Source organism: Dreissena polymorpha, chromosome 15, assembly GCF_020536995.1.
Source record: "Dreissena polymorpha isolate Duluth1 chromosome 15, UMN_Dpol_1.0, whole genome shotgun sequence".
NCBI classification, from domain to species: domain Eukaryota; kingdom Metazoa; phylum Mollusca; class Bivalvia; order Myida; family Dreissenidae; genus Dreissena; species Dreissena polymorpha.
This window is the reverse complement of record NC_068369.1, coordinates 26941623-26952922: the sequence shown is the minus strand read 5'-3', so window position 1 is coordinate 26952922 and position 11300 is coordinate 26941623.

Here is an 11300-nt window from a genome sequence, read left to right as displayed (position 1 = left end):
AGATTTTGGCATTTTTTTAACTTATTCATTAAATGCTTTATATTGATAAATGTAAACATTGGATCGTAAAAGCTCCAGTAAAAAATCAAGAAAAACATTAAAAAAGGAAAAGAACATTGCCCGGAGCAGGTTTCGAACCAGTGACCCCTGGAGTCCTGCCAGAGTCCTGAAGTAAAAACGCTTTAGCCTACTGAGCTATTCCGCCGAGTACACATACTTGACGTATTTTATACCTTATATAAGCAATCTTCGTAGTTTCACAAAATTTAACGACAAAAACAGAACTCTCCAAATTATTCAATCGTTTCGCGTTGCAACGCTTTATAATTTTTAGGTTTTAAAATCGTCAAAAGATGCATATAATGGCTATATTAGAGCATGGTTAATATTCAGTATTACTGTTTCCTCACAAATATCATAACTAAAACGAAAACTTACGAATCTGAAACAACTTTTTTCAATTTTGTCAATTTACCAAAGCGTGAAAAGATCCCTTTAATAATGTACAATTAGCCATACAAATATCGCACAATTCATAAATAATCTGCAATATTTGCTATCCGATTTAATTCACGTTGAGCATAGAGCTGTGTAAAGTATAAGATGGTTAGTGTGAATTTTTTAAAGACTATTTTGCGTACCAGAACAAATACATTTATATCACTACGCATGGTTACATTCGTTAGATTTTAAGCGATTTTTATGAATTAATTTAAATAATTGTTAGGCTAAGGTTATTAGATCTAGTTATGTTAAATGTCACGTTGAAAAAATCAAATGGGATAAATAGAATACTAGGATAAGCGTTGAATACAGAGACGTTTATGTTGCTCGGCTCGAACACCGAAAGCGCTCGCCAAGGCTCGCGCTCCCGGCGTTCTAAACCTCGCAACATAAACTTCTCTGTATTCAACGCTAACCTAGTATTCTCTATATAGCCAATCAGAATAATGTACGCTAGTGAAACATAGGGCACTTGTAATTGTGTAATCAACTGCAACAAAAATAAAATGCCATTAAAGTCAAGCGTTACTTTTAAAATCGCCGTTCATTTTTGTCGTTTTACAATGATGACTGCACGTATAATTGGCGATTAAATGCATAATTCGCTTTCAATAACACATTAATAATCCGGTTGAGTATATACTCAACTTTAATGGCATTTTATTTTTGTTGAAGTTGATTATATATATAGGGTCAGACCATAGACCGATCTAGTCAAAGGGTACGTGTATCACAACTCATATAAAACTATACCGGCTCGTAAACAAATTTTTGAAAATATTTTGATAAATAATGTGCGATGTGGACATAATATGGAAATAAAAGCAAACTACAACCTTACTAGCTTTGAAGACTGTTCATGTTTTGGTATTATTGACACAGCTGAGTAGGTGATTTCGCTTTAGTGAAAATTTTGACGGACGACGAAGAAAGACCGATCACATAAACTAGCTCTAAAATTGATATACAAATAGCCCAATTTTGTGTCACATTTGCATAATTTTCCATTTCCTCAAAAACGAATTATTTGACCATTAAAAAAAATAAAGATCGATTTGCAGTATGAACATTTGTTTCAAACATGTACTATATACACTAGAGTTTCAGGAACAGCAAATCAAGTAAGAAAATACAAAATAAACGTATCATATATTTGCGCCCGTGTTAATATCGAATATAAGATTTGCAACAGTCGTTTCGATTAATATATTGAAGTTTGAAATTAAATGTTAATAAATCTTTTGAAAAAAAAACATATTTTGAAAGGAACATTCCACAATTTACGAGGATTTCATAACTAAATGACCGCCATGTTTTCAAACAATTAGTGACGTTTCATTCATTCTTTTGCAATCTAACAATGAAATGATGAACACGATTAATCTGTTTTTGCCAAGTTTGCAATGTCTGTAAATGTGTACAACAATATGAGTGAATTTATTTTAGTAAAAAAAACAAACAACGTTTAACTACTTCATGATCAATTCCAATAACAAGAGTATGAATTTTGTGTTGCTTATCGACACATTGTAAATAAAACTCGAAACGAAATTAACTTGAACTAATCTAACTTAACGATTAAATTTGCATAATATAACCACTTTTTTAAGCACATATAATTTTGCATATGTAATTAGTAACCATCCAATATTTCAGTCAAGGCCAAGAACAAAGAAGTCGCACTTTCAATCGATTCAGGAATTGGCAGTTGCTTTCGCTGCATTTCACACACATGTTCTAGAACGGGTATGAAGTCATCTTTACATCCAAACTGTGGTTTCTTTACAAAGTATCTCTCTTGAATACGATCAATGGTTTCCAATTCGTAAGGAAGCCGAAATGAAAAATCTCGGGTTCCATACGCCTCAGGCTGGTAGTACATAACTATCGGTATCCCATTTGGTGCTTCCACATGTCTTTGTTGCCGAATCCGATGAGAATTCCATAGATGGAATCCCAAGCATTCTAAATGCACAGGATCATCAATCCGAAGCAAGCCGCTGTCTACCATATCCTTAAAATAGTTCATCCAAAACACAGTAAAACTGACTCTTAAATTTACCCAAAAACGTTCAATTCTTTGATAACCAGTGGATCTCCCAGTCATGTAACTGTTCATTCCAGACATGTTATCTCTGTCATTAAACCTAAACGCTATCTGCATAGCCCGTACCCACACGTTTTCTGTCCCTGCATCGCAACGAACCAAACGTGGAAGGCAACGAATCCGTTTCACAAAGTTAACAAAGAAGCCCGTTATAATTCGAGGGTCATTATTCGAATAACATGCCTCCAGCCATAATATGCATCCGGAAAATCCATCCACCGCCCCGTGTATAGCAATTCGAAAAGGCTTTAGCTTATCATACCCATCAATGTGTATAGTAAAATTAGGACCTTTATTGGTATAGACTCTGCGTCGCAGGCGATGTGCAGACCTGAGAGCAACACCCTCAGGATCAATTACCTTCAATACACACCTTGTTGTGTCTTGGGTTTCTTTGACATTTGTGGTTGTCTTGGCCAGTTTCCATATAGTTTTATAACCACATACAGCCATCCCTCTCTTATATACTGAACGAATCGCTCGTATAACGTCTGGAAGAGGAGACGACGCGTTGCGTCTTTTTAGCCCTAAACTTCGCAGTATCCGTTTCAGTTGGCTCAAAGTAAGAGCAGCGTTGTGTAGGAAAAGCAAGCATCCACATATATCCAGACGCGTATAGCCCTGTTTGTGATAACGCGAAATCCAAACAACCCTTCCTTGATTTGAAAGTACAGCTAACGATGAGTCAACATATATCAGTGCCACTAAGACACAAATCTGCAATATAAAAAGTTGTGGGTCGTGAAACACACGTTTTGCAAGTATTAGTTAAAGAAACATATCTAAATGAATCAATCGAGATTTAAGCTCTCTAAATGCTCATAAAACCCAACGAACACATTACTATTTATTGTTTGCAAACAGTGTATGTTATTTTTACCTTTATACCAAGCATTCCTGCTGTAAAAATGGACTGTTTGAGGTCTTCCGTGTTTCAAAAAAATATACCAGAAACTAAAAATTTGTTCGACGCCGGAAGTCATGAACCAATGTTGCAATAATGTGATGATGTCAAAATTCTACAACGACATGATATTGAAAAAGGTGTCATGGCGTAAAAAATAACCCATCGTGTCAACTAAAACTTTGATGGCAAGTCATTTTCACAAGAGAATGACGCCCAAAGTAATGTAGATTTGTCGACTTAGATCATGTCGACAACATATATTTTCGGGAAAAGCCGGAAACATTTACGTCGAGACTTCAACTTAATGTCGTTATGACGAGTAAAATTAAGGTGGGAAAAGCTACAAAACTATGTCGACATACCATGTTATTTCACAGTAAGTCGATATAGATTATTCCGGCATGACCACATTATTTGGGTGTACCATATACGTTTCCGTAGTTTAGAAAGTCATTCAAGACACATGTTGCTGTAATTAACCTACATTAGAAGTAATAAATATTTAACGCAGGTATGCCTTTTGGCGACATATGGATCAGTTATTTTGATTTGAAAACAATGCTGGTTCATAGATCGTTGGAACGTATGGAAACAATATTTTTTGTAACACATTCAAGGCTTTATGCAAATGTTTTTGTTCATTTCGCAATATAACGAGTGCATTAATTATAGGGAGAATTTGGCCTGATGGACGACACTGTCTGCATTAACTGGATTTTCGTTAATTGTAGACTTCTACTAAGCTTCGAATTATTTAAGAGCTTAATTGTCGTCCCAGAAGCGCTAATGAAGACTTTGCATTGTGTTTGCAACATTGTACGCACACTTACGTCATTTACCGATATTATTAGTCAAGATGAGGCATGTAACATAATACACTTTAATACATGTCTTGCATGTTGTAAAAATACTTTTTATATGATAACATCCAACTATTATAACAATTAGTGCCTTTGTATGTGGAGTAATTGTCTTGTTATAATTCTTAAAACGGCTAGGAAAAGCTTCGAGATAAATGTAAATAAATAGATGCAATGGTTATATTACATGGGAAACAGGGTATGGCATGTGATAAACATAGGATCTGGCACGAGATGTCATATCATACCATATTTTATTAAACTGGTTCAGGAATTTTGTTAGTAAGCGAGCCTTTGGCGAGCTTACTAACGAATTTCCTGGACGAGTGTCGGATCTTTTTATCACATGCTTTTAAATAAGCAAATTAAATAATTATTAACGCAAACATAATGATAAATCCCGAATGCTGTTTACATTTCGTGACGTCAGCAAAATAACAAAATGCGATTGGTCAATAAACGAAAACTAAGTCAATGAAAACGCTTAAAAATGTTGTATTACACATGTGTAATATAAAAATATGAAATGGTTGTATTATGGCCCTATTCCAATACGAAAACAAGCCCACGATTCGCTACGATTTCTCACATTTATTGAATCTGGAAGACCCGTGACAGTCTGCGATTCAGTTACGACAGTGGTACGATTGAGTTACGACGAATCGTGGGGTTTGGTTGAATCTTGCGAATAGGGTCGCGACTTCGCTTCGATGTGTAAGAATCTACTGCGACTGTACTACGAACGATGCAGATCGGTCACGACTAAGCTAGGACCTCACCAAACGCACCCATCAATTCGGCGCCAATATCTACTGATATTGATTCTAACACGGCACGCGACTTGTTTTCTATAGACAAAGAAGGAAATAAAGTGTGGGTTATTCTGCAATAAATTATGGGCGGAGCTTAATGTTTCGAAAAGATTTCCGAATAAATAAATAAAATATTGCAGTAAAATGCACGTGCTTAAATCCCGCTCTTAAAGAAATGTAAAAAATGTAGCACGTATATAAATGTAATGAAACAACAAATTGTATATTTGGTGATAAGTGGCATGACCACGCCTGCTAAGAATTTGTTTGTTAAGAAACGTAATTAAGAAAACATTTATAGCATGTCACATGTGACGTCATTCAGTTTCTATGAGAGTTGTTATCAATGAAAGTGACGTTATTTGCAAAATATTTATGAATGAAAACGACGTCAAATGTGTGTACAATTCAATGACGTCACTAAATAGTGAACTTTGTACTTAAGAAGGGCGGAGTATTGGAAAATATAGTTCACGTCCAAAAGCTTGAAGCAAATCAATCAGAATCGTGTAAGAATAGAAATAATATTTTTCTATGATGGCTTGTTGTCAAATAACCCACAGTAAGGAGTATAGATTCGTGTTATCAAAGCACTCGTGCTCCGCATTCGTGATTTAATTCCTACGCATCTATACTCCTTACTGTAGGTTATTCGACACCAAAACACGATGGAAAAATATTATTTCTTTATCATTCTTTACAAAATCGTAACTGTTTCGTAACTAAATCACGAGAATCTTAGCGGGCTCGCAACTCAATCGGGGTGAACTCTTGAGAGTCTTGACAAAGTCGTAAATGATTCGTAGACAGATCACTTGATCACCGATTCCCCGATTGAGTCACGAATTACCCAAGATTCCATTACGACGCCCAAGAACGCACTACGACACTGTTACGAGTCAACTGCGATTAAATTCAGTCTTGGAGGTCTTGGTCAAATTTTAAACAAGTTTAAAAACTGGCCGAGATTTTTTTTGGAGCTCACGATTCGCCCGCGACTAGCTACGAATGAGTTAGGACCTTCGCCGATTGAGTTACGAATGTCCAGACCTCAAAATATTGGAAATCGGGATAAATCGTGTGGAATCGGGTCGTAGTGGAATATTCCTATTACATGGGAAACAGGGTATAGCATGTGATAAAAGATATTTTGCCAACATTTTCAATTTTATCAATTTATGTGTAACGTCCGTTCTACTTAAATGGTTGTTTCGATGATTGTCGGTACAGTAAGAAAGACAATACACAAACCATTCTTATTGTGTTTAGTATTTATGCATTCACCATAGTTCGCCTTGGCGTAGTGGATAAGTAGTGGATAATGTGTCGGCCATGCGATCAGGAGGTAACGGGTTCCAACTGCCCAGTGGGCACCCAAACGTTGCTGCAACGTTGTATTAAGTTGCAGTCAAACGTTGCAGCTTGGTTGTACTAATGGTGTATATGAAAGTTTTCCAGACGTTTTTTCCAAACGTTGTATTTAGGTCGCATAAATATATATAAAAAATTACTCCCCGCGTGGGAATCGAACCATCCAAGTCCGAAGCGTAGGCGGACACCTCATCCACTACATCCACTACATCCACTACACCACGGCGCTTGATGAAAGTTTCAGACAAAAATGTTGACAAAAATTTTTGGTTGAAACTTTGAAACTAGATTCTAACTTGTTTATGCATAACTCAACTTAAACAATATATTTTATCCGGCGATTTTGAGTTTAAGTTCATCTTTAGCATCTTTGAGTTAAAGCAACTGACTTATAAAATTAAAAAAATTGAATTTCTAAAATTTACAAGAAATCATATTTTCATTGATGCTATGCATGAACTGTATTATTATAAAGTACGACTCCTACTCGGGGAGCGTTTCATTATCCCCTGTATAGACACCAAGTAGTTTTCTTTCTAGGATACGGACTCGACTGTGTGCATATCTGCCGATTATACTCGAAAATGCGGTTGGCAGTAAATAGTTTTTAGTTTTATATTATTTAAAAAAAAAGAATTAAAAATACTACATTTGAATGCAACCTAAATACAATGTTGCAGCAACGTTAGAAAAAAAACGTCGGGAAAACTTTCATATACATCATTGTGACAACCAAACTGCAACGTTTGAATGTAACCTAAATACAACGTTGCAGCAACGTTGGAAAAAAACGTCGGAAAAACTTTCATATACACCATTGTGACAACCAAACTGTAACGTTTGAATGCAACCTAAATACAACGTTGCAGCAACGTTGGAAAAAAAACGTCAGGAAAACTTTCATATACACCATTGTGACAACCAAACTGCAACGTTTGAATACAGCCTAAATACAACGTTGCAGCAACGTTGGAAAAAAAACGTCGGGAAAACTTTCATATACACCATTGTGACAACCAAACTGCAACGTTTGATGAAACGTCCGCGTACTGTTTTGTATGCAACGTTGTGGCAACGTTCGGTAATGGTTGCCGACGTTGCGACCTTAAAGGGATCTTTTCACGCTTTGGTAAATTGACAAAATTGAAAAAAGTTGTTTCAGATTCGTAAGTTTTCGTTTTAGTTATGATATTTGTGAGGAAACAGTAATACTGAACATTAACCATGCTCTAATATAGCCATTATATGCATCTTTTGACGATTTTAAAACCTAAAAATTATAAAGCGTTGCAACGCGAAACGATTGAATAATTTGGAGAGTTCTGTTTTTGTCGTTAACTTTTTTGAAACTACGAAGATTGCTTATATAAGGTATAAAATACATCACGAATGTGTACTCGGCGGAATAGCTCAGTAGGCTAAAGCGTTTTTACTTTAGGACTCTGGCAGGACTCCAGGGGTCACTGGTTCGAAACCTGCTTCGGGCAATGTTCTTTTCCTTTTTTTAAATTTTTTTCTTGATTTTTTACTGGAGCTTTTACGATCCAATGTTTACATTTATCAATATAAAGCATTTAATGAATAAGTTAAAAAATTGCCAAAATCTGTGAAAAGGCCCCTTTAATATTACGTTGCAGAAACGCTCGCAAAACGTTTGATGCCCACTGGGTATGACATCGCTCATTAGATCACCCCAATAGAAGCCAAGTACTGGTTTCGAATGAGCCTTCGATACAAGCGAGCTGAAATAATAAGGTTAAACCAATATACACAGTTGTGTCATTTACCAAAGATTCTCTATCGTATTGTCCATAGTTTTTGTATTCATTTATTACACATCCTCGACAAGGGAAACAACCCAATCATCAAATTAATTGATGCATCCATTTTCAACTCCCTTATATCAAATAACATTTAACAGAGTAGTTTAAACATTATTATTTCAAAATTTTGACAAGACGTGATAAATACAATATAAGAAATAGTAATATTTATTGACGAGTTGCGGCCAATCAGTAATTTATTCAGTGAACAAATTGATAGTTTATGTGACTGAGTCAGGTATACTAGACTAAAGTTGCATACCGCAATCGATTTACTGTAAACTGTTAGCCAGAAAGGATGTTTGTTTTATTACAAGTGATACACGGCAACGATTAAACTTGTTTAAGATGTAATAAGTCGTGTTCTGAGAAAACGGGGCATAATGCATGTGCGTAAAGTGTCATCCCAGATTAGCCTGTGCAGTCCGCACAGGCTAATCAGGGACGACACTTTCCGCCTTAATTGGATTTTTGGATTTTTCATTTAAACGAAACATGTCATACAAGCGGAAAGTGTCGTCCCTGATAAGCCTGTGCGGACTGCATAGGCTAATCTGGGACGACACTTAACGCACATGCATTATGCCCAGTTTTCTCAGAACACAACTCATATTAATACCGTACAACTCATATGCTTACGTCTTTCAATTCCACAAACGATTTTTTTATATTAACCTATTCGCAATATATCACTTAGTATCGTTCTGTAAAAACGGGGTCACTTAGTATCGTTCTGTAAAAACGGGGTTTAGTGTATCGGCGTATGTGTTTATATGTGTTTTCACGAACGAGGTTTATTTTTTTTGCGTAAGGGTCCGTTTTTAACGTTTATTTTACAGTTATGCATTAAACCTCGTTTTCTCAGAGCGAATGTTAGTAGATATGGTTAGTACTCATCAGTTCTCGAAATGGTATGGTGTGTTCGTATAACATGCATTTACCGTCATTCATTTGAGTGACGTTAAAGTAAGTTGAGTTAAATAATGGATACAACTTCTAATATAAATCCAGTAATTAAAAACGTTAAATAAAAGTGTGTGCTTTTTTGGTTATCCAGTAACGTTTATCAACATGGTTTATAATAGGTAATAATTTAATTAAATGAAAAGTCGTATTAAAAAGTATAACTGCATCGAAACTTGTAATGCTTTTTTAAGTAATTGAAGTTTGTTTGTGCCTTTTTTTATCCAAAGTATCACACATTAAAAACTGTTAGTCATAACAGATATCAAATTTATTTTTTAAAAGCGCACAGTTTTTAATAAAATCTGTTATATTTCACACTTTTGCGAAACCTAACATTATATACTATTTATAAAACAATGCAGTAACATATGGTTAGTATAAACGTGATAAACCACTTAAATATGATATATTTAATAATGTGTTGCACTTTTACTTTTATTTGTTATGTTCGATATTCAGAAAACTGAACAGTTCATGCAGTTCTTGTTAAAGCTATTCTAGTTGGCATCGGTATTGGAATAGAGAAGCTGCCGCGAGTTGATTCTTCCAAACACTGACTCCTGACAGTCCAGCAGACTTATTATGATAAAGAGGATTCCTGTCGATAGTTTCTCTAACGTCTGTAAAATATTGAGAAATTTATCGCCAAAAACATGAGTTAAATTAAGTGACTTACCGGTATATTGTCAAAAAAACAATGATGGAAACAATTTGATCATTTTAAACTGGATTCATGTGCACTCTTTGTTCACCGTGCGGATTTTCGGAAAATGTAAGTTTGTTCACCTATTTTTAATGTATATTTAAAATAATAATAATTAGTATTAGCATAATTAATATTGCTTGTATATTGTGAATCAATAATATAAATGTACATGTATGTGTAATGAATATTGAAATAATAATGATAATTATGATACTACTACTAATAATACTTCTTCTACTACTACTACTACTACTACTAATAATAATAATAAAGTCTCTATTACGCTCAAAATCAACGAAAATTTCGTAAAGTATTTCGTAAAATAAAGTTAACACCTTACTGATCAGTGTTCCTTATAGCAATAGCCAAAATTTCAACGCTAGATGTGGTATGATTACATAGATTTTTGTAAATACAAAATGCTCGTTTTTATTTATTTGTGGCCACACCTAATTCCCGCGAATATATCTATTCATACGACACACAAACACCATTTCCATTTTAGTGTTCATGTGTCGTATGAATATATGCAAAACAATAATAAAAACAAGCATTTTGTATCTACAAACATCTATTTTACCAGACCACATCAGGCGTTGAAATTTCGGCAATTGCCATAAGGAACACTGATTTTTAATTGGTTAAGTTTATTTTACGAACAATTGTACGAAATTGTCGTTGATTTTGAGTAGTAATGTTACTTTAATCTCTATAACGCTCAAAATCAAAGAAAATTGCGTACAGTATTTCGTAAAATAAAGTTAACACCTTAACAATCAGTGTTCCTGATAGCAATAGCCAAAAATCTATGAAATCATACCACATCTAGCGTTCAAATTTTAGCTATTGCTATAAGGAACACTGATCAGTAAGGTGTTAACTTTATTTTACGAAATTTTCGTTGATTTTGAGCGTTATCGAGACTTTAAAAACTAAGGTAGATAGAGTTATGGTATTTGGTCACTGAACTCGTCCTAGTTGTCATCTGTTCATATTTGAAGTTTCAAGTTAATCCATTCAGTAGATTTAGAGTTATGCTCCAAACAAAACGGATACAAATTTACTATGAAATTAAATATAGGAAGATAATTCAAAAACTACGGCCAATAGAGTTATGGTTTATGTTCACTGCACTTCTCCTAGTTACCATCTGTTTAATTTGAAGTTTCAAGTAAATCCCTTCAGTAAATTTAGAGTTATGCTCCGGACAAAAATTTACTTTGAAATTAAAGGTAGATCATTAA